The sequence below is a fragment of the Penaeus monodon genome, chromosome 29 (genome assembly GCF_015228065.2).
Source record: "Penaeus monodon isolate SGIC_2016 chromosome 29, NSTDA_Pmon_1, whole genome shotgun sequence".
Lineage (NCBI taxonomy): Eukaryota > Metazoa > Arthropoda > Malacostraca > Decapoda > Penaeidae > Penaeus > Penaeus monodon.
Genome location: NC_051414.1, coordinates 34,176,219 through 34,176,663, shown reverse-complemented (window position 1 = coordinate 34,176,663; position 445 = coordinate 34,176,219). Strand labels below are relative to the sequence as shown.

Sequence of the window (445 nt, the reverse complement as noted above, 5' to 3'; positions counted from 1 at the left end):
TAAAAGAGAGAGAAAAAAAGGAGTAAAAAATTGTGGTCCTTTAGGGGGCAAGCCAGACCCTGAGGGGGGCAAACAGTCTTGAGCATATATACAATCCAAGGCAAACAGTACATGCACTTAAAGAAAATATGGATATTTGCTAGGAACCCCTTCATCATTTTAGGGAAGAGAATACAATGTAGTTAATACAGTGATGTTAGGGAGGTATACCATCCAATAATTTGTAGTGAAACACAAGTCTGTGACATATAAACTGTTATACAGTTTTTTAAAAAGTTATCATTACTGAAATATGTCATATCATTTTTCAGTTATCTCCTATTACATTATCTGTTTGCATTATTGTTAAAGTATATATGGATGAATTGATTAGAGATTATGAACAAAAATCATGTATAGAAAGTAATGACAAATTGGCAAAAAAAGAGAAGCATAAGTCAGACAA

General features: G+C 32.1%; 1 protein-coding gene across 1 annotated transcript in view; it reads left to right on the top strand.

Annotated features, from left to right (window-relative positions):
* Window positions 1-445, top strand: part of LOC119592199 (tRNA (uracil(54)-C(5))-methyltransferase homolog) — a gene marked incomplete at its 3' end in the record, with an annotated part of 3,767 nt that overhangs the window by 1,844 nt on the left and 1,478 nt on the right.